The sequence below is a fragment of the Solanum pennellii genome, chromosome 7, assembly GCF_001406875.1.
Source record: "Solanum pennellii chromosome 7, SPENNV200".
Taxonomy (NCBI): Eukaryota; Viridiplantae; Streptophyta; class Magnoliopsida; order Solanales; family Solanaceae; genus Solanum; species Solanum pennellii.
This window is the reverse complement of record NC_028643.1, coordinates 17,762,682-17,786,661: the sequence shown is the minus strand read 5'-3', so window position 1 is coordinate 17,786,661 and position 23,980 is coordinate 17,762,682. Positions and strand designations below refer to the sequence as shown.

General features: G+C 29.3%; 1 long non-coding RNA gene, 2 other non-coding genes and 1 pseudogene across 3 annotated transcripts; 3 read left to right on the top strand and 1 right to left on the bottom strand.

The window, feature by feature from the left end:
- The first annotated feature begins 499 nt into the window (after positions 1–499).
- On the top strand, positions 500–3,011 carry LOC107024884 (annotated as a pseudogene).
- Positions 3,012–7,317: 4,306 nt separating this feature from the next.
- Positions 7,318–7,390, top strand: TRNAK-CUU. Its single transcript has one exon. It is a non-coding gene; the product is annotated as a tRNA-Lys (tRNA).
- Positions 7,391–11,060: 3,670 nt separating this feature from the next.
- Positions 11,061–13,616, bottom strand: LOC114077957. The gene is made up of 4 exons (XR_003579340.1): positions 13,464–13,616; positions 12,659–12,785; positions 11,490–11,671; positions 11,061–11,354 (listed from the first exon to the last, which is right to left on the bottom strand). It is a non-coding gene; the product is annotated as an uncharacterized LOC114077957 (long non-coding RNA).
- A 7,623-nt stretch (positions 13,617–21,239) lies between these two features.
- TRNAE-CUC lies at positions 21,240–21,312 on the top strand. The gene has a single exon. It is a non-coding gene; the product is annotated as a tRNA-Glu (tRNA).
- Positions 21,313–23,980: the final 2,668 nt, after the last annotated feature.

Here is a 23,980-nt window from a genome sequence, read left to right as displayed (position 1 = left end):
TAGATAGATAGATAGATAGATAGATAGATAGATAGATAGATAGATAGATAGATAGATAGATATAAGTGTGTGTGTGTGTGTGTGTGTGTGTGTATAACATTTTCAAATATTCAATTATGTTGTGATTTTCGAAAATATGTGTTTCGTGTGATCACTTAAGCTTAGCTTTATAAAGTTTTTCACTTCTTTCCCCAATTCGAAGTGGGAGATCACATGCATCTCATTTTCAAAAACTTGCAAACCTAGAAGCCTCCCACCCTTTGTATGAGCATCATATACACCCTCTTAGGGACTCAACGTCCTGTTTGAGATTTGTCCCGCATCATACTGATTCTCATATTATATTTGTCACAAATTTAATCTATAGCATATACTGTCCACTTTTGACCTATCATCAAAAGAAATGTGAGTAACTCTTAGTTAAGGTATGAAAGTTATTGAATTCTAAATAATAATCATATTTATACTAATATTTTCTTACTTTTGTAGTATAATATTAATGGGGTCAACAATGTATGAAATATCAAAATATCACAAGAAGACTTGTACTAAACAAATTGATACATCACTTGGGAATATGTTATTATATGGTGCTAGCACTGATCTTATCAAAAGTGAACTTGGTGCTTATGGAGAAAAAAATTTAGGTTCAAGTTCTGCGTATGTTCAAAGCAATGCAAGTTTATTTTTTCTTTTTTTTTTGAAAGAAACAAACATAATATATTATTATTAATAGTTTTTTTTTTCATTTGGTTTTCAAAGCTATATTGGAGCTTCAACTGAATTTGAGTTGCGCATTGCAAGGCTTATTCGGAGGTGACACTCCCAATAGTCTTTTCTCTATATCTGGGGCTCTAACCTAACAACTCTGATTAAGGGTGAAACAGTCTCACCACTACACCATAACCCATATTGATTAATTAATAGTTCATTTGGTCTACCTGTCGAAATTAATTTATAATGATGTTATTTGTTAGCGGATTTTTGATTGCTCTAGTGATATGTTATTATAAGGAGTATAATAATAAAATATGAAAGTTGAATTCGATTGTTATAGTTTATATCATTTTAAGGAGATAAATTATTCTAGATAGATTCGATTGCACTATACTTTTTTGATGTATTTTTTTGGAAAGTATTTTGAAATTATTACTAATTTTAATTTTTGACCTTCTGCAAATTTGACAATATTTTAAATTCTTGCAAATTATTTCTAATTTTAGTTTCTTTCCTACTTACAGATTGGAAGATACATTTCCAATCCTCAGTACTATCTTCAAGTGAATGAAAATTATGTGAAAAATAAATTGAAGATGATTTTGTTCCCATTTCTTCACAAGGTAAAGTCCACAACATTTTGTATTTTCATTCATTTACTTAAAATTTAAATTATATAGTTTGATAGTATAAATAATATTTACACAATTATGTTAGTTAATTATATGTAAAAACAATTTAATTATATGTAATTTCTATGCTAAACATTAGTAATTAATAACTTTATAAATATTGCAATTTACTAGCGTACTATTATTAGTTAAACAATATTGATAGTACATGTAAAAAATTGTTTTTCATCACTATAATATAAGAGATATTTAGTGGCAATAAAATTTTCTTTAGAATAATATTTTGCAATAATTTAATTAATGTTATTACATTCAGAATTGTTAAAACCTTTAGCGATATTTATATAGAGTGTTGATTATAAATATCAATTTATTATCGCTTCTAAATATAATTTCGATTATATTATTATAGTAAAATTCTTTATTTGTTATAGTGTGTTTATATAACTTAATATCCTCTTTTTATTTAATTCAATATATGAATGATTTTTTTAATATAAAAATATGTTTTTAGGGACATTGGATGAGAGCTGGAGATATGGTGGCTAGAGGAGAATTTTTATTCAAACCTCCAATTTATGATATAAATGCACCTGATTTGTATATCCCTATGATGGCTTTTGGTACTTATTTGGTTCTTGCTGGCTATTTTTTGGGCATTACCACCAAGTAAGTTTATTAAAATGAATGTCCATCTTTATATATGATTATTATTAGGTTTGGAAACTAAATTTTAATAAATCAGTTGGTCTGCTAATGAGAAGCTAAGTTTCGTTTTTAGCTTTAAAAAGCATGTGACCGTCTGTTCATATATACTACCCTATATATGTTTATCAACATTCTAAAATATTGTCTCTATACTGACAGTTCAATTGATGAAATTATATATCGATAAAATATATTTCACATTGTCAACGCGGTTGAATTTGTGATAGTATATCATATTGACCAATTAGTATAACTTATCGTATAACTGTATGTGTAGTTATTTTTAAAAATTTACTTAATAATGTATATATGCTTGACACGGTCATCAGTATATAAAACTTAAACTCTGTATAACTCTTTATGATAGGTTTAGTCCAGAAGCATTAGGTGTGCAATTTACAACAGGATTACTTTGTTGTCTCTTGAAAATCCTCTTACTTGAAGCCACATTACACTCTTTAGGAAGTGGAGAAGTGCCACTTCTCGATATTGTTGCTTATAGTGGCTATATTTTTGTGAATGCATCAATTATTTTGCTATGTAGGGTAATTTGGGATTATGCATTTTATTTTGTAACAATTATTGAATGTTTTTGTATGGGGGTGTTCTTGATAAAGACCATGAAGAGGATTTTAATTGAAGTAAGAACCTTTGAGAAGCATTCAACAAGAGGAATTACCTTTTGCTCCTCATGGTTTTGCCTCAAATTCTTGATTTTTTGGTTGGGAAAAGTTAGTGAAAAAACTTACAATATAATAAAATTGCAAGATAATAATTGAAAATAAAATGAAGAAATAAATCTTTAGGCTGAGGTATGGATGTCTCGCTCTCTTTAAGGAGATTCAAGCCCACTGCGGCATAATCTACATCGATCCAGCAGTAATACTCTTGACTTTTCTCCTCCAGGATACAACAGCCCAACAACAGTGTATAACTCAAGCAACTCCGGATTAGTTGAAGAATCCAAAGCTCCACAAAAGAACAGCTTCCTTTAACATATAATACTCTCTTTTGTATAGTGAATATAGTTGAAGACTTAGAATATTTTCTATGTCTCAACTCTCTCTTTCACTACACTAACCTCAATATAACCACTCATCTTTTTCACTCTATATTTTCTTGTATTTCTCTTGTTTCTTCTCCTATCTCAACACAAATGAAGACTACACTATTTATAGGTGATGAATTCTTCCTTGCAATGAATAGGAGATAGTGGATAGTGTAAATTTGCCAAATGAATGGCTCAATGTTACATAAGTTACAAGACATAAATATAGAATAATGGATGAAAAGAAGAGTTGGTGGTTACATAAGTTATTAAAAACCAATGACCATTTTCTTCCACAATTGATGAGAGTAAAGAGGCACAAATGTAATGTCTATCAATAGACATTACATGATATATAATGTGACATATAATATATATTTTTATTAATATTAAAATGTCACACCAACAATCCCCCACTCATTTTAATATTAAGATAAAAGAGTTTTTCACAACTTAGTTGAAGGTAGACTATTATGCTCCGCATTGAACCTTCAGTTAGTAAAACAATAACCTTTACTCCAGAGTCAGTAGTGGTCTCAGACTTGAACTATGACTGCTTAAGGGAAATAAAAATAGTTGCATACACACAATAATCAAGGTATTGACATAAGCTTTAATAGCCTGCACGTTACGACCTTGTGCTATCCCGGTTTCATGAGTGTTTTTGAGAACACGCCCATTCTCGTAGAAAGCGACCTACTTTCACACTCGCATAGGTGAAATCTGTGAAGGATGCTCCTATAATTTGACATCCCACTCATACGAGATATAGACTTCCTTTAAGAGTTTAAAGACTCAACCTCCACAAATAATTATAGGATAAATGCACTCACATCATTGAATAAAATTAATAGTAGTGCATTTCACAACAAGCCATCATATGATTCGTTCTTCCCATTGAACCTTGTTATAGGATCTCTAGTGCCTAGGTTGGGTTTCCTCATATATGACTCAGAATTTATGAGCTTCAATTTTCATCCCCCTCGATGTGCTTCAGACTCTTTATCTTTCTAAGGCCTTATTTCATGAATCTACAAGATTATCACAAGTTTTTACGCAATCAACATTGATGGTATACCAACGATCAATATGATTTCACAATATTGTGTTTTTCTCCCCAAGAGTCTAAATTTATCGTTATAATAACGATTTTCTATTATATTGGTGTTTTCACACTTAATCAAAAATTCTCAAAATAAAGTGTTTCAATTCATTTTTTCACTAGTTGAAGTTTTTTTTTTTTTTTACTTCAACCTTCATAAGAGAGATAGCAAAAAATAATTTGCTTTTCTCATTCCACCAAATAACACCAATTTTTCTCTCATCCAGTTGGCTTGTACCTTCAAAGTACTTGTACTGCAAACACAACATCAAGTCAAGTTGTTAAATACATAGCTCATATTTTTATTAGACTAGCAAACTCTATTTGTTTTTATTTGTCACAATTTTCTTACACAATTGAATCAAAAGGAGTTGCAAGACTCACACAACCAACAAAATTGCATTTCACAATTATTTCCATATTATGAGACTTGACGAGAAAAACTTCATCACATATTTTATGGTATATGTATATTTTTTTTCATTTCAAAAATGAAATTTATCTCACCATAAAATTTTATGTTAAATGACTACTCAAAATAGTTTTCATAATTTATTTAAAACTCTCATGTTAGACCTAAAAATCATCACATTATAGCCAAATAATAACATGTGATTTATTCCGCAATTAATATATATGCTCTTGTAACACTCTTTTAGAGCATTTTTCAAAGATGCAAACATAACAATTTCACAATGATTTTTTTCTTCTCATTTCATAAACCCCACTATTTCAAGAATTCAAATATCATTTTTTTTCATGAAAAGTAGATTCACTTTATTCATGAAAATACTAGGTAATTTTTTTTTCTCTACCTTTTCTCCACTTTTGAGCAAGTAGAAAAATACTTTACCATACACCTCTTCTCTTCCATCCCTTGAAGAGAGCGATGTTTGAGTACAATGATGTTGACATCCCTATCTTGATATCCACATTTTTTCAAACTGTAACAAAACATGAATATCCTTAAAATTGTTAGTGAAAAATTACAATATAATAAAATTGCAAGATTATAATTGAAAATAAAATGAAGAAATCAATCTTTAGGCTGAGGCACGGATATCTCGCTCTCTTTAAAGAGATTTAAGCCCATTGCGGCATAATCTACACTGATCCAGCAGTAATACACTTGACTTGTCTCCTCCAGGATACAACAGCCCAACAACAGTGTATAACTCAAGCAACTCCGGATTAGTTGAAGAGTCCAAAGCTCCACAAAAGAACACCTTCCTTCAACATATAATACTCTCTTTTGTATAGTGAATATAGTTGAAGACTTAGAATATTTTCTATGTCTCAACTCTCTCTTTCACTACACTAACCTCAATATAACCACTCATCTTTTTCACTCTATATTTTCTTGTATTTCTCTTGTTTCTTCTCCTATCTCAACACAAATGAAGACTACACTATTTATAGGTGATGAATTCTTCCTTTCAATGAATAGGAGATAGTGGATAGTGTAAATTTGCCAAATTAATGGCTCAATGTTACATAAGTTACAAGACATAAATATAGAATAATGGATGAAATGAAGAGTTGGTGGTTACATAAGTTACTAAAAACTAATGACCATTTTCTTCCACAATTGATGAGAGTAAAGAGGCACAAATGTAATGTCTATCAATAGACATTACATGATATATAATGTGACATGTAATATATATTTTTATTAATATTAAAATGTCACACCAACAGGATATGTTAGTGTTGGAGCTAAGTAATGCACTCCGAGGCACACAATCAGAATTCGAAATTTAAGAATTCTCTACTATGAGTTTGTTAGTCAAATAGAATTGTCCCCAATGGCCTCCTAATCATAATTAGTATTAATTAATTACCAAATTCTCAATGTTATATCGTGGGAATCATTTTGTCTCGATCAAGAGTTTTGTTAAACATTAAGCTTCATATATGAAAATATTGGGAAAATATTACAATTTTAATGTTGACTACAATGTGCCAAATAGTAATATTTAGGGAAATGTTATATTTTATTTCGTATGAATCTCTATTTTTTCGTATTTTAGTATTAATCGATGAGAATTTGACATTGATAGTTATAATTTTATCTCTTTTTCTTGATATGGTATGTAATAGTTCTCAAAATTTCGAAAAACTATTGCTGATAGTATACTATAAAGAGATTCTCTAATCTAAAAGTCAAAGAATATTGAGAAAATAATTAAAATATATTTGAAACAAATTGAAATTGAAACTGAAATTAAGATATGCAAACTTTATTTCTTTTTTCTAGTAGTAAGGTAAGGTTTTATACTATCCTTAAGAAAAAATTAATTAGAAGTATAATTTGACTATTATATCCCTTACTAATCTTTAATTTTAATTTATTTACGTGCCTCTTAATGGTAGAATATTCAATGCTAAAGGGCAAAATTGGAAAAAGTTAATTAATCCTGTCTTGCTCCTTTAAATTAATAACAAAGGGTGGGGTCATCACTTAATGAATTTAATTAATGATCTTTTACGAGATTTTATCCAAAATGGCAAAATTATACGCCATATCAATTTTTAACCACTATAAATATTTATGAAAAATATATTTTATTCAACCACTTCAAAATAATTTTTCACAAAGAAACACAAAATTACTTGAGAAAATAATGGTCATCTCACTAAGCAATTGATTTTCCTCACTATACTTATTTTTGTCTTCTTACCTACTCATCAATGTAAGTATGACGAAAAGAAAATAATCCTACATATCTGTATAAGAAGGAAGATATGATTAACTTTTTTATATAAGTGAATTGGCCATATCATATATGATATATATATTTACTGTCATTAATCATTTCAAATTTAATAAGTAAAATTTTATCGATTAACCTTGAATTTGATGAAGGGGAGATGAGATCAATTAAAAAGTTATATTGTATTTAAAATATTAAAGTTAATTATTTTAAATAATTATGTTGTATATATTATCTTCCGACCTATGAGATAAAAAGATTGTTTTCAAATTTCAATAGACTTGAATTATATATAATAAGATTCAGTGAAGGTTTCCTATACTAAGCAACATGTCTAAAATCTTTGATTGCTTTTGTTTATCAAATTCAATTAATTATAAATTAGTATATGTCAAATCCGTTGTAGTCTAGTTGGTTAGGATACTCGGCTCTTACCCGAGAGACCCGGGTTTAAGTCCCTGCAATGGAACTTCTTTTTCATTTCATACTATTTTTTCCGTCTATTTGATTACGTTGCATGATACTATTTTTTCCGTCTATTTGATTACGTTGCATGATACTATTTTTTCCGTCTATTTGATTACGTTGCATGGTTGTGTTTGTTTGAGTTGTTTGATTGCAAGCTTATCTAAGACACAATATATTTAAATGAATAATCACAATATAATGTATTTTTATAATAAATATAATATAATAGAAGTATGATAGAATGACACATATCCTAATAATTACTATGCAGGATTGTAATTAATTTGAGAAAGGAAGAGTAATCTTTAGAGAGTAACAGGCAATATACTGATTTTGACTAGCAATTAAAATTTATCAGATGTCATTATGTTTTAAAGAAACAAAATTTAATTATGTTTACTTGTAATAAATATTTAATGTTAGAAAAAATCAATGTAAGAATTATATTGATCTTCAATTTCAAAAGGCAATAATGATTTCAACTCACTATAAATATCAATAGAAAATGTGTCTATTCAACCAAAAGAACACAAAATTATTTGAGAAAATGTTGTTCATCACTAAGCAATTGATTTCCTTCACTCTACTTCTTTTTGTCATCTTATCTTATTCGTAAGTATACTAATATTTACTTTATATTTCTCTTTCTTCCCGATGTTAGATATCAATAACGACGTAAAAAAAAAAATATTTTCCGTTGATTTTGAATCCTCTCAGTTTTTATATATTATATTTCAAATTTCTTTGATGAAAAATCATGGCTCTATCATTGATAACTCAGAATTCAAATATGAAACTTTTGATTGAGCGTGAAGTGATCATATTCATCTATTATAATCTTATTACAAATAAAATGAAAATAACTCTTTTTTGTATTCATATATGTTATATATTTGTCGACTGTTTATACCAATTTTTCCCTTTTGTAGCTGTGAAAGGAAATAGCAACTTGAGTCCTATGGGTGAAAAGACAGAATTAGTTAAGAAATGTATGGTAGAACTTGGTCAATGTGACTCAATATGCAATGAGAGTTGTTGCCATAAGTTATGTGAATTATTCTTTAGTAGTAAAACTCACCCTGGAGTGGGAATTTGCAAGCATTATAGTAGTTCCGATTATAAGAGATGCCTTTGTACTTGTTATTGTCCATCCAAAAGAGATGTCAATTGGTTTCATTTCTTTTAAAGAAATATTAATTACACCTTGTTTGAATGTGCATAATTGTTATGTATCGTTTTATAACGTATCGTATTGTACTGTATACTTTTATATTGTAATGTCGTGAAACAACTGATAAACATATAAAAAAGCTATTTAAAAAATCATTATTATTTTTTTACTTTATATTTCCGTTTTACTTTATAAGTTTGTTTCCATAGGCTTTCACTCAATGTTCAATATCACTAATAACTTTTGAAAATCACTCTTCGTTTTTACCCTTTTACTTTACAAGTTTGTTTTCATAGGCTTTCACTCAATGTTCAATATCAATAATAACTTTTAAAAATCACTCTTCATTTTTACTTTATATTTCCATCGATATTGATTCTTCTTGGGTTCTTTGTATTATATTTTGAAACTTTTTAAGTTAAAATTCGGACTCTATTACTGACAACTCAGAATTCAAATATGTAAACTTTGATTGAGAATAATTAAAGAGATCCTATCCACCTCATTATAATATTTAATAATAAACAAAATTAAAGTAACTTTTTTATATGTATATTATACATCTATCGACTATTTATATCAATTTTTAGCCCCTTTTGTAGGTGTCAAAGGAAATAACAACTTGGGTCCTATGGAGATCATAGGTGAGAAGATCACAAAATTAGTTGAGAGAATGTAACATATTGCCATGAGATATGCACAAGATTCTATAGTCAAGGACACCCTGAGGACTGAGGCACAATGCAAGATGTTTGGTGGAGAATCTCAAACTTGCATTTGTACATATGATTGTCAAAAAATGAGACATCATTTGGCTTAATTGATTTTTAAAAAGTTATTAATTACACATTGTTTGGATGTGCATGGTTATTGCATATCGTTTCGTTATGTATCGTATAGTACTATGTATTGTATTGTTTTGATGAATGCGGTATTTGAAAGAAATATATTGTTCCATGTTATATGTTTAGGATTAACGGTATCAATACCTCCATTTTGATTTATTTTTCTCTATGATTATGTTCTTGGACGATGGTACAAATTCATTTATATTAATGACTGAAAAAAGTCAAAAAGAAAAAATATCATGTGAGAATGATTAAATATACCTTTGAATTTTGCGAGAAAAATCAAATATACCATGAAGGTTGTGAGAAAAGATTAAGTCCAACAATATCATCTGATTAAGATTTCCTGAAATTGAATTTGTAAAAAAATATTATTATATATATTTACTTGAATATGTAAGTTATTTAATATAAAACTATCTTAATCCAAAAAATGAAAAATGATTTCAACCATTATAAATATCAATGTAAAACATGTTCTATTCAATAACGCCAAAATAATTTTCACAAAAAACTCAAAATAACTTTGAGAAAATGATGGCCATTACTAAGCACTTTGATTTTCTTCACTTTGCTTCTTTGTGTCATCTCTCTCTTATGAATATACTAGATAGTGATGCCCGTGTTAAGCACGGGCCCAACATTTTGCATTCTTATTAACAGAGAAAAATGTGCAATTAAGAAAACTTAGACAATTTAATTACGCATCATAATCATAGCTTGCTATAATTACCACGNCTATAATTACCACACATGACTAATATTATACAATAATTATGTGGGCTGACTTCGACCTTGTATAATTAGCGACGTTTGTGTATGTATAATTCGCTAGAATATACAAATACATATGCATAATATACAATTATCTAACCAAAATACATATATAATTCATCTCTCTCCCACTCTTTGCCCTCTCTCGTTCACCTCTTTCCTCTCTCTACCAATCTCGCTTGCCATATATATAAGTGCATATATATAATATACAATTATCTAACCTACTCATCTCTCTGCCCTCTGTCACTCGCCTCTCTCCTCCCGCTCCCAATCTCGCTCACCTCTCTCCTTCCTCTCTCAATCTCTCTTGCTATATATACAAATACATATGTAGAATATACTATTATCTAACTTATATACATATACAATTCACCTCACTTCCATTCTTTGTCCTCTCTCACACGCCTCACTTCTCTCTATAACATGTAACTACAAATTTTAATTATTAAACTATAGCTATAAAAAATAATGAAACTATTTTTGAGCGACTATATGTGAAAGTTCCCCCTATTAACAGGGAGCAAGAAGCATAATAGGGAAAGTCAGATTAGTTTGGTTTTCACAAAAACCTTAGAGCATTAAACATGAATTGCGTTTGGAGGTTCAAAGGCTTCTACAACCTCAACAGGTTACAGGCAGAAATAGCTTCTTGTAAAGAAAAGAAAAGCCTTGGTACAACTTGACCTCGACCTTGTTGTCTCAAAAGTATTCTCAGCAGTTAGACCTTTTTTTTTTTTTTTTGGGGGGTGGGGGTCAAACAAGACTATTTGCATAATGGGCTAACAAATAGAGTTGAAGTATCTTCATACTTAAAACATCTAAAGAAAATCAAACCATACCATGTGAGTTAACAAAATTCTACTGAGAACCCGAAAAAAAGAACTTCAAAGTTTAACATTTATAACAATACCAAACATAAATCCTCCAAGAAACTAAATCCATAAAGAGTAGCAGATGCTATAATGCCTACATGAAAACATAAATGAAAAAATAACATAACCAAAAAGTCTCTCGAGAAAGTTGCTCCAACATCAATCTCTTAATGATTAGCCTTGGCAACCCTTTCAATCTCGTTCTTCTTCTTAATAGCATAGCTATTTGAAGAACCCTTGGCAGCATTGATGAGTTCATCAGCAAGACACTCAGCTATCGTCTTGATGTTCCTGAACCTAAACCCAACAAAAAGGAATTAAAAGAAAAAAGGGAAAGAGAAGGATGTAAAGATCTAGAAGATAAACATAAAAGTCCAATCAAGTGTAAAAGAACAAAGAATGACTATAAATGATGTGATGCTCAGTACTGACAATTCGGTCACAAAGCAGGCCTCAAGATTGATCACACTTTCTTCATGAAAGCTCTCATTGTATCAAAATCTTGACAGGTAAGATATCTTTGTTAAATTCTCAGGTAGAGATTTAGAGATGTATAAGTGACCACCCTTGATGATCAAAGCTAAGCAATGAAGGAAAATTCCCATGTTACGGTCCTGCAATGTTAAGCATTCAAGGTTAGTTAAAACTAAGCAATTAAAATCTAAGCTACTGGATAAACATAAAATGAACGAGAAAATCAAATTTTAAACTTGAAATCTTGAATTGAAATATGACATTTAAAATATTAAATTACTATCATGTCAACTTCTCCAGAAGATGCACTATCAAAACTACAAGCAAATAATGATGAATTAGTTTCTCCTAAATTAGTATCTTATATCAAAAGTACAAGCAAATAATGATGAATTAATTTCTCCTAAATTAGTACCATATATATAAGATACTTTTGCAACCTTAGAATCTTAATGTTATGACTACCCATAATAGTGTAACTACTCTTTCTATATGGGCTATGGTTTAGTCTAACACTTAAATAAAATTGTCTTCCACACAAAGTAAAAAAGAAAGGGAAAAAGAGTACTCCTTCAAAGAACAGCCCTAAATGTTGCTAAAAACACAATATTTATCCTACTATTATTACTAATTTAATAGTATATAGTAATATGCAGGGGCTAACATATGCTCCTTTGCACATCTCATATTATGTCGCTTACATTGACATCATAGTAGGTGCAAGCTAGACATTGTTAAGAAGTATCAAAATGTTTTCTCTTCACAAATAAAGAAAGGGAGCATTTTATGAGCAAACATCTTTGAAAGAACATCAAAAAACATATTTTCTCCGAGGAAATCATTCACTAAATATATTTTATGAGTTGCATACTACATACAGAGAAAAGAAACATTGTTCTTCAGCCTTTTACTTTTCGAAATATGAGCTAGAAACGTCAAAACTTTATTGTGTGCTAACATGTTTAATGTGAAACAAACCATAATTTGTCTACTCTTGTATTTTTGTATTGAAGCATAGTACAAAAAGTACAAGGACCCGAAATAGCCCTTTGAATATTAAAATCAGAGATTTGACCTTGAAGAGAAAATAGGTCATATTAGCCAAATTGAGAAACATGTAAATTTACCTTAAATCTTGAGAAAACATCGATAAGGCATCCTAAACAAACAAAAATCTTGAGGCAGAGAGATTTAGTTTCTACACAAAGAGAAGAAACTTAGCAACACATAGATTCACCATTGAAGAGTTGAGATCTACAAAAAAAGAGTTGAGAAAATAGACCAAGCTTAGCAAAAATCTATAGAGAATTGTAAGAAAATAGTGCAAAAGTTGTACACAAAGTCAAGCAAAATGAGACAAATATTTGTTCATCAATGAAAAAGAGCAAAATTTACTGTACAATCTGTACTACCTTTAGTACAATTAGAAGATATAGTGTTTGTCCTTTTTAACTCTCATTTCTAAATAAGGAGAAGATATATATCTACCAACCAGTATTGTGAAAATCCTAAAACAATTCATGAAACAAACATACAACAACAAGAAGATAATGTAGTCCCACAAATTCGAGTCCCTCTCTGATAGACAGTCGGTTCAAGGAAAAATAAATCAAAGCAATCCGATAAAAGAAGTAATTTATGTGAAAGCATAACAAGGCATGTTGAACAGTATCTACAGCAATATAACACTATGATCAAAGTAGAAGAAATAACAGATAGTAACAAAAACCGATCAATGAAAAACTACAAAAGTAATCCTCACACCAGTATTATAAAAGATAGCAGATTCTCAGATCAGAAACTCCCAGTAATGGAAAATGAACAAGGAGGATTTCTACTTTATCAAAAAATCAAGCTCATTAAGCTTGAAACTACTATGATTCAGAAAGCAATAAAACTAACGATGATCTGGGTCTGGATTTGTAGGCTTACCAAAACAGGTTGTTCTACGTGATCCTCGTGGTCATGATGAAAAGAATCAATATAGCCATTCCCTCCGAGCAGTCTGCTTTATACAAAAATTAGAAGCTTTTGCCTTCAACTTCTTTCAGTATAACTTTTGCCTCTTTCCTAGGACAAACTTATTCAAATTTGCAGCTGCAGAGATGAAACTCTAATTTTTCAAACAGTACCGAAACTCAAAATAATTAAAATTTAACATAGATGTAGACAACTTTTGTTGAGAAATATGCAATGATGTTCAATCTTCAGGATAGCTCAAATAAGGATCAGATTGACATCTTTAATGGAAACATGTCAAATATTAAGTTGAGGCCTGATTTCGCCATTGAGAAAGTTGTCGTGAAACTAAAAGTGTCGGCACAATAGCCATGTTTCAACAACAGCTTGTAATAGTTTCCCTTCAAATACTTATTTCGGTTGATTAGGAAAAGAAATCAACTGTACATTTTGACTTCCTATAATCCCAAATTGAGGTATTCATTCACTTGTTGGTAAGACCATAAAAAAGACCATGTTCGACATGAAACATGTACTACACATTTTACTAAGTTTGAGCTTGAACCTTCTATAACCAAATGAATATCTTATCAAATGAAGAGTTGTAGTTCAACACTAATGATAAAAGAAATACAGGAGCAAAAGGAAGTGCAAATGTCTATGTTAATTGTCATTGAAGCATGAAGGAACAAAATGAATGTAAGCAACCATATGTCTAGAAAAGACAAATAGAGTTAACATTTTAGAGTTAAGGGCTAACCATCACCTTTGTGTACTAATATACGACTCACAACATCCATTTCAAGACAACATACATGAATCCTACTACGAATTTGAGAAAGAAGATTCTTGAAATCACATTATACACCTATTCAACCATCAAAGTTAAGAGAGATCAAATAGATATGATGGAGTACTTCAATCCATCCTTCATTTAGTCCTCTAAGAAGTTTCTTCATCATGCTTTACCTTTAACCAAAAAAAGGTAAAAGTAGTACATAACTCTATCATCTAGTCGATGTCCTTGGTCTTTTAAAATCTATGTATTGCCCTTATATGTTGACATTCTTACTTCGAGAAATATTTTATCTTGATAAAAATAATATTTATAGTTTAATAGAGTGCTGAAAAAACTGTACATTATATCTAAATTTTTTCGCTAACACAAAGTTTAACTAATAGCAACAACTTGCAATTGAAATAGATGCAAACAAAGGACAAACCATTTCTTGGGATAAATAAATAAAATATATATAAACAACAGACATCTAGTAGAAACAAAGCACCAACCTTTTGGATCATTCACGTACAAATGAATACATAGTAGAAAATCTGTAGAAAAAAAATTTAGTTAGTTTAGGCATACTATCAAACACCTTAAGTGTGTCACTTAAATTGAATTAGTTGTTGCAACTACAGAATACTTGTTAGAATTAAAAAAAAAATAAGCAGAGGCACATCTAGTTACATAGATTTTAACAGCACAAACGAAAAAGTACTATAAAAGAGACTTTGAGATAGAATCCAGACATGCATGAATAAATTAGAAAAAAATTGTTAATAAGTACGTATAAAATCTAATAAGAGACAATTTAAAAGTTGTCATAATGATTAAAATCAAAGAAACTGCACTAAAACAACAAAAAATTAGGGAAGAGATACATCAGCAAAAATAGCACACAATTAGAAGGCCGAACAATCAAGGAAGAAGAGGTGAAATTTGAGATTCCAAATAGAAAAATTAATTTTCATAGAAAAAGTAAAATGGAGAAAGAGGAGATAAATTACCAAAACAAATGATAGAGAAACTATGAGAAGAGTGAAGAACAAAGCCAATGTTGAAAAGAGAAGGAAGATAGAAATCTGTAAGATAGTCTGTTTGCAATATGAAGTGGTACGTGGTTTGCTAGAGGACAATACACGTGTTAGCAGAAAAAAATAGGAAAAACTAAGTTTGTTGTACAATTCAGAAAACCTTTTGTACAATCTGCTTATGCTGTGTTCGTCCTCTAATCTGTCATTTCTAAAAAGGGGGAGATATATCAATTAAAGTATATGATTTTAAATATTTATTCTTTATTTTATCTACTTTATGTTTGCCTTTTACCTTACAAGATAAAAATAAAATTTTCGTTTCAATTTTTATTCAGTGTTCAATATTGATATTAGTCTAAGATAGTGGGTTAAGTAAAATGAGCAATTATTTCATTTGGAGTTTTTTGATAAGTAATTTCATAGTTTTAGGCCTCGATATACCAAACCACCAAAAAAGAACGATAATCTATTAATTATAATTATTTTAATTAACATTATTGTGAATTTACAATGTAGATAATATATGTAGTACATTGAATGAGATAATTTACTACCGGACAAATACATTTAGATAATTTATTTTAGATAAATAATTTATTACCACAAATATATATATATATATATATATATATATATATATATATATTGTTTTAAATTATAAATTTTAAGTTAATTTAATCAACATCACTTAAAATTTATAGTGTTGAATATTTATAAATATTCAATTACAATTAATGAGATAATTCACCAGTCACATACACATAACTTATTCTAAATATACCATATACAGACAAACATAATATTATAAATAGAGATTGTATAAAGATTTAGTCAAAGTCAATATATTTTTTTAAACAAACAATATAGTCATGGTGTGAAAATCTAATTATACTTAAAATAATCATTTTAAGAAAAAAAAATTAAACTTTATTTCAGAGGTGAAAAATGATTTTCCACTATAAATATCAATAGGATTTTCTATATTCAACCAGTCCAAAGTAAATTTCACTAAAAACTCAAAATTACTTTGAGAAAATAATGGTTATCACTATGCACTTGATTTTCTTCACTTTGTTTGTTTTTATGATCTTCCTTCTTACGAATGTAAGTATGATTCAAAAATATTTATTCTTCATTTTACTTTATCTTTCTCTTCTTCACAAGATAATTTTTTTTTTCATGTGATTTTTTAGTCGAAGTTTGATAAAATTCAGATCTATGAACTACGTCATGTAAGAGTCCCACTAGAGGGTGAAATTATTGCCTATTGTTTTTTTTTTTTCAAATCCAGGCACGAATCAATTTAGGCTACTTACACTATATATACAAGATCAAAATTATTATTATATATAGTAGGTGTAGAGTTTTCTAATATGCTTCTTTATACATTCATTTTTTTTTTTTTTAAAATCATTGTTTTTATCGTTGATAACCTAAAGCTCGAACCTGAAATATCTTACTGAGAATGAATGATTCTTGTGCATCCTGTCATACTCTTTAATAATAGATAAAATTAAAATTAATTCAGATTTAATTAGGTTGACTTCTTGTTTTTTTAAATATCTCATCTTAATAATCATTTTTTAAAATTATTATCTTATATTTTTATGTAGGTGAAGAAGTAATTAATGAAGATGGGATACTTATGGCTCCTGGATGGTGTTTGAAGAGCCCGCTAAAAGCAGGAGATTGGTGTTGTTTTACAACTTATAATTGTTATGATAATTATGAAACATGTAGACATAAATGTCCACCTTATCCTCCTCGCAATTAATTAATTTTAAACATCTAAAGTATGCTTCATATATTAAAATTATTACAATATTATTTTTTTCCATAATACAACATTTATATATCATTTTATCAATGTTATACATGGTTCTGGACAATTTCATATGAATCTCTTTATGGTATGTTTTGTCAATTTTAAATCCTGAATAATATCGTGTAAATTTATTTGTACCTTGATTATATTCTGTATGAATATTTAAGATTTATATATTAGAACTCCACTTAATTGCCTCCATTGGCACGGATTAGTTGACTATAAGAAATTCTCGAAAAACTATGTTATCGATACTATGCTATAAAGAGATGTATTGTAATGAACTTATCTCGTTTAATAAAGTCTATAATGTCATAATTTTTTTTGTAAAATTAATGTTACTTAACTTTGTGTTATATCTATAAAGTTACAAAAAAATAAAATAATTTTGCCTCAAATTTACAACATTCTATAGATAAATTCCTATGGAAAACCATGACTATCTATTTGGAACATTTATATTCTCTAATCTAAGGAAAGTGAGAAAACAATAAAAATATAAAACATGATTTTGTCAAACGTGATATGCTTCTAATACTATGAAAAAACAATTTAATCTTATTTATCATTTAACAGAAAGCACCTATACTAATATTTACTCAGTTAAAATTAGAGACTAAAAAATGATTAGTCAAATGATATCTTATTATTAAGAGTCGCTTTACATTGTTATTGAGAGGTTAAAAATATTTATTTTGAGAAACAAATATTTTTTTTGAATTATCAAGGCTCCTGGTTAATAAGTAAAATTATTTTTAAATAGAAACAAAAACAATTCTTACTTAAGAAAAAAATAAACTATTATTTTCTCAAGACCAAAATATCCTAACCACATATATAGTTTTACCAATATATTTCTTATATATTTTTTGTGGTGATTTTTTCGTATGTAATGATTTAATTTGTCGAATAATTTTTAAGTTTATTTTGCTTGATAATCATATGTCATATCAATATTTAATTATTTTCTTATCTATTTATGTTATTATTGATTGAAAATTTTAATATGCATATTTTAATTTGATAAAAAAAATAATTAAAGAAAGACTTAAATAGATATTTAAAATAATTGTTCTCAATAAAATAAGTTTAATATTAAAAGTGCATTAATATTTATCTTTTTTTTCATAATTTGCCTCTAAAAACTTTTTAAAGTTAATTAGTTAAACACTATATGATTATTAAAAATACTTTTCAAATGATTAAGTCAACCGCAAATTATTTTTTCTTTCCAATAACAATTTTATGAAAAGTTATTTTTTTATGAAAAATATCTAAAAATAAACAGGTTGTTGATTCATTATACCTATTTTGTTTGATTGAATAAGTTATGTTTTAAGAAAATTAGTTAAAGTATATTGTTAAAAATACTTTTCAAATGATCAAGTTAACCACAATTTTTTTTCGAAAATACTTCTTTGAAACGCTATTTTAAAAAAAAAACATCTAAAAATAAACAGATCTTTGATTCATTGTGCCTATTTTTTTTACTTGGATAAGTAAATTATTTTAATAAAAAACCAGATTAGGAATAAAAATTCTATAATCGAAAAAGGGAAAAATAATTTCAACCACTATAAATATGAATGGAAATGTGTTATATTCTATAATCGAATTTGAATTCTCTCAGCTTTTATGTATTATATTTCAAATCTTTTTGATGAAAAATCATGACTCTATCACTGATTATTCAGAATTCAAATATAAAACCTTTTGATTGAGCGTGAAGAAATCATATCCATCTACTATAATCTTATTACAAATAAAATGAAAATAACTCTTTTATATATTAATATAAATATCTGTCGACTATTTATATCAATTTTCATCTTTTGTAGGTGTCAAAGGAAATAGCAACTTGAGTCCTATGGATGAGAAGGCAGAATTAGTTAAGAGATGTATGGTAGAACTTGGTCCATGTGACTCAATATGCAATGAAAGATGTTGCCATAAGTTATGTGAATCATACTTTAGTAGTCAAACACACCCTGGAATGGGATTTGCATGCATTATAGTAGTTCCCTATATAAGAGTTGCCTTTGTACTTATGATTGTCCATCCAAATGAGATGTCAATTGGTTTCATTTCATTCAAAGAAATATTAATTACACATTGTTTGGATGTGTATGGTTGTTATATATCGTATTATAGTGTGTAATGTATTATTTTAATAAATATAATATTTAAAAGAAGCTTCTTATCTAATATGGTGAAATAGCAGAGCTTTTTATGTTTCCATATATATTTGATCCCCAATTTTGATTCTACTCTATGATTTATGTTCTTGGGAGGTGTACATATTTGATTATGTCAAGGATTGAAAATGGCAAATAATAATAATAATAATAATAATAATAATAATAATAAGATGATGTGTGAGCATGAATATATATCCTTGAAATTTGTGTATATATGTATGTATGAAATTATTAAAATATTAAATACATTCATGTTGTCAATGTATAGTTACAATATGACACGTTAGGTCTGAATTACGAATCATTTCGTATTAATTTTTGTATTTTAATATTAATTATTGATGAAAGTTAATTAGGAGAAGTACTTACAATTTTCTCTCTTTTTCTTAACGTTGATCTAAGTTTTGTTTCTAATAAAATCACAACGTGTGCCTTAATAATATTTTTTATGCATAAATAAGCCTTGTATATCATTGGAATCAATTAGTTAATCACAAGCTATAATACTCAACAGAAAATGAGATTTGTAGTTTTGTAAGTAAATCATCTTACTAGCTACCACATATAAAACTAATTTAATCTGATCAATAATGTATAAAAAGTTCGCTATCGACGCATATAACTTGTACATTAAAATTGTAGTCTTGAACCTAAACAAAGATATTATCGTGGTACTAGATATGTATAACATTATTCAGTGTAATTTTACAGGTAAGGATGGAGTCTTATTTTGTGGTTAAGGTGGAAAAAAATGATCATAAGTGAAATAAATGTGAAAAGAAGATAATCCTACGTATATGTATAGAAAGAAAGATATGATAAACTTTTTATATAAGTGAATTTGCCAAATCATATATATACATATTTTCATCGGTCGTGTCAAACGTGGTAAGTAAAATTCCATCGATTAACCTTGGCTTTGGTGAAGGGGAGATGAGATCACTTAAAAAAGTTACATTGTATTTACAATGTTCTTCCGATTTGTAACATAAAAAGATTATTTCCGAATTTTGATAGACTTAAACTATATATAATCAGATGCACCGAAGGTTTTCTATACTAAGCAACGTGTCTAAAATCCTTAATTGCTTTGGGAAAAGGGTCTGATATACCCCTCAACTTTGCATTTAGAGCTGATATACCCCTTGTTATGAAAGTGACTCATATATACCCCTACTTATAAACAAATGGATCACATATACCCTTTTCCTCTAACAGAAATGAAAAAAAAATTAATTTTAATATAATTTTTTATTATTTTTAATTTTTCTAAAAAATATAATCACATATGAGTAAATTAAGTCCTTGTCAAACATAACTTTTTTTGATTTTTTTATTTCAATGACTAATTTAGAATTATTATTTTGATAATCAAATTTATTTATGTTTCACTAATATTCTTGTAACACTTATTGTAGATGACCAAATTATTTTCTTCGAATACAAAAATCAAATTACAATATAAATAAAAAAAACTATTTTAAATTTTTTGCCTTTAAACTAAAGAATGAAAGAAAAAAAAATAAGAATAAGAAATTCAAATAAATATACTAAAAGAAGTTAAAAAATAATTTATGAATGAAAAAAATTACAATATACCTTGAACTTTGATAGAAGAATCATATATATCCCTAAATAAATTTTTTAAAAAATTAAAAGTAAAAAAAATAAATTTTAAATTAATTTTTAACTTCAGTTAAATGAAGGGTATATGTGAGCTCATTTTGTAACTGCAGGAATATGTGAGCAGTTTGTATAACGGTAAGGGCATATATCAGCCACTTTCATAATGAGGGGTAAATCAGCTTCAAATGGCAAAGTTGAGGGGTATATCAAACCCTTTTCCCTTGTTTTTTTTAAATTTAATTGAATTGCTTATAAATTAGCATACATGGACTATATTATCACAAATTTGTTGTAGTCTAGTTGGTTAGGATACTCAGCTCTCACCCGAGAGACCCGGGTTCAAGTCCTAGCAACAAAACTTTTTTTTTTCATTTGATAATAATATTTTCCCGTCCCTTTTATGTGCCATACTTTTCTTTTTAGCATGTTCCGACAAAAAAAACCCAACACTTTCTTGTTTGAAAAGATAGGGACGATAAGAAAGTACTCCCTCTGTTCCTACTAAGTTGTCACAATACAACTAAACTAAATGAGTTTGCAGAAGTGTTTCCAAAAGATCTTCCCAAAGTCACTCACAAAAGGGAAATTGACATTGAAATTGATTTCCTTCCACATACCCATCCTATTTCAATTCCCCCTTACAGAACGGACTAGTAGAGCTTAAGGAAATGAAAGAACAGTTGAAAGACCTTCTAGATAAAGGTTTCATCAGATTTGGTATTTCACCATGGGGTGCACCAGTGTTTTTCATAAAGATGAAATATTTTTGTCTTATAATATGCATTGACTATTGACAATTGAACAAGGTCACAATCAAGAATATATATCCCATCCTCAGGATTGATGACTTGTTTGACCAACTTCAAGGTGCTAGTAATTTCTCAAAGATAGACCTCAGATCGGGTTATCATTACCTCAGAGTCGGAGATAGTGACTTCCCAAAAATAGCCTTCAGAACTCGGTATGGTCATTATGAATTTATAGTTATGTCAATTGGACTAACCAATTCTCATATAGGTTTCATGAATATGATGAAAAGAGTGTTTAAATAGTACTTGGAGTTGTTCGTTATCGTCTTTATTAATAATATCCTCATTTACTCTAAGAATGTGGAAAAATTTGCAAGTCATTTGAGAGTTGTTCTTGTCACGACCCAACCCGATGGGCCGTGACTAGTGCCCGTTTTGGACACCCACATACAAACCTGCTAAGTATAACCAACTGAAACTAAGACAATATGGAATATAATCAAATCAAGCCAACCCCAACGTCATATATATATAAAGAGGACCTGTCTCATAAGGAGTCATAACCATTCAACCGTAACAACATACGCGAGCCGACAAGGCCGCCACTATCCAAAGCATAATAGCATGCGTAAGCCGACAAGGCTGCCACTACACAATACACAATGATGTACGCAGCCGACAAGGCTGCCCCTGTACAAGCGGACATCCCAAACAAACCATGTCCAGACCATTATCCAAAACATATATATGCAACCCACATAATGTCTACAGACCTCTAAGAGTATAGTAGTGAAACTCGACGGGACAGGGCCCCGCCATACCCATAGACAAGCAAAAGACTACACAAAAAGTTATGTACCAAAACGACTGGGCTCCGGAACAGTGGAGCTCTCCCAATCAGCAGAGTAGATATCCTAGGCGGGAGGATCACCGAACTGTGCGTCTACACCTGCGGGCATGAAACGCAGCCCCCCGAGGAAAGGGGGTTAGTACGGACAATGTACTGAGTATGTAAAGCATAAGGTAAAGATGACAGGATACCAATATGGCAAGTCGAAACAAAATATCGCTACACATATACCCTTTTAAGTGAAAATCATGCATATATTTAACATTTAAGGTGCCCAGCTTCCCTAGTAAGGGGCTCGGCAAAATAATCATCACGTCATCTCCGTCATCATCATCATCATAACCATCCTCATCACCAATCATATATATAATATACATACCCGGCCCTCTAGTGAGGGACTCGGTGACATATGCAAGAAACTCCGCACGAACATTACCCGGCCCGGGACTCGGTGAAATGATAAATGACTCTATGCACGAGCAGAATATTATGAGCAACCATATGCAATTAAAATCATTTCTTATAACTCAATAGAACAATCAACGTGAACCAGCAAGGAGTATTACCAAAGATTAACGTTTTATCAAAATTATGAACCTTTAATACGATATGGAACGTAAAATCTCAATGACTCTAAGAAGAACTACCATAGATATGAGAAATCATCATAGTCTTAGACATAGCCGACATATGGAGGAATAATTGTGGAAGCAAGAATATACGTCACCTAGACGCTCTAGAGGTAAGTATCAAACCTGTCCGTTATTCGCTTATTTTTAAAAGTCATGCCAAACAAAGAAAGAAGGGACAGCGTTACATACCGTATAGTCGAGCCGCACGTCCAATATTTACTGCTCAAGCTATTAATCTATAACAAGAAACAATCGTGCCTCAATCAANAACAATCGTGCCGCAATTAGATAAACGTCGCGCTTTACTATTTTGTAAGCTAGCTAATAATCTAACGAAAATCCGGCAGCACTTCCCTTATTTTCCTTACTTCGTCCCAATTCGACAACAACCCAAATTATCCACAGCAATACCAATAACACATATAACCCAACGAATCATATTAAACAGCCCCCTCCCCAAAACAGTTCCGTCTCGGCAACCATAGCACCGAAGCAACGACACACCGAGCGATAACTCGTTTTATAATTCGCAACACATCTACCTTATCGTATCCATCCTTTGGAGTATATACCCATAATCACATTAACATATACATGACGTCAAAACAAAATTTCCCGCAGTTTGCTTTAATCAAAACAGCCCAAACACTAACACAACACCACTAATAATCCGATTATGGTTTCCGGTCATACTTAGCACATTCAATAACTAAAACAAACTTCCTAAGCTACTGGTCACGCCCCCTTCTTAATATTAATGGATAATTAACAAAGGTATTCTAAAGAATTAACACA